The sequence below is a fragment of the Penaeus monodon genome, chromosome 20 (assembly GCF_015228065.2).
Source record: "Penaeus monodon isolate SGIC_2016 chromosome 20, NSTDA_Pmon_1, whole genome shotgun sequence".
Taxonomy (NCBI): Eukaryota; Metazoa; Arthropoda; class Malacostraca; order Decapoda; family Penaeidae; genus Penaeus; species Penaeus monodon.
This window is the reverse complement of record NC_051405.1, coordinates 38,492,912-38,493,640: the sequence shown is the minus strand read 5'-3', so window position 1 is coordinate 38,493,640 and position 729 is coordinate 38,492,912.

The following is a 729-nucleotide window of genomic DNA, read 5'->3' as shown; positions in this document are numbered from 1 at the left end:
CATGCGTACTAAAATACTGAAATTTAGAATCGTAAATACAAAATCACCGAGATTTTCGTACAGCATGAACGAAAAACTTTAAACATGATGATTACTTAGAAAAAGAGTATTTTTTTTAGGCTTGGGACAGACTTAATACCTTCCTATTGATAAAGTGAAGATATTTCGTTTTGTGAATTCACGAGAAATAGATATGAATTTAAGATGCATAAGCGAGTTACTTCATATCAGGCTCTGATTACAAATAAATAATAAAATAAAGACGTTGATTAACTACATTGTAAATATTTATCGACCTAAAAGGCACACCCAACAGCAGTAATAATTTGTAAACAACTCTGTAATTTGATATCAAGAATCTAAATATATTAAAGATATATTTTAATCGTCAATTTTTGCAACAAACGTACTGCATTCTTTCTTAACACAGGTTTTAATAATTGTCGATAATTTGCATATCAACCCATCCCTAGCAATTATAAAAAAAAAGTGAGTGTGGGGAGAGTGAAGACTAAATTATGAGCGGTTAGCTAACAGTAATTTCAATGTAAAGAAACTTAATTATTAATTAAGCAATGGGTTGTTATGTATTGTTCTTGTTCATTAATTCGTTCGCTTGCAAGTTCAGAGTACGTTCTGTGTTGGAATCAGTGTTTTATAATCGCTTGATAAATATTGATATGAAGACAATTACAGGAAAAGTAAAACGTTATGTAACCCCAACCCCTT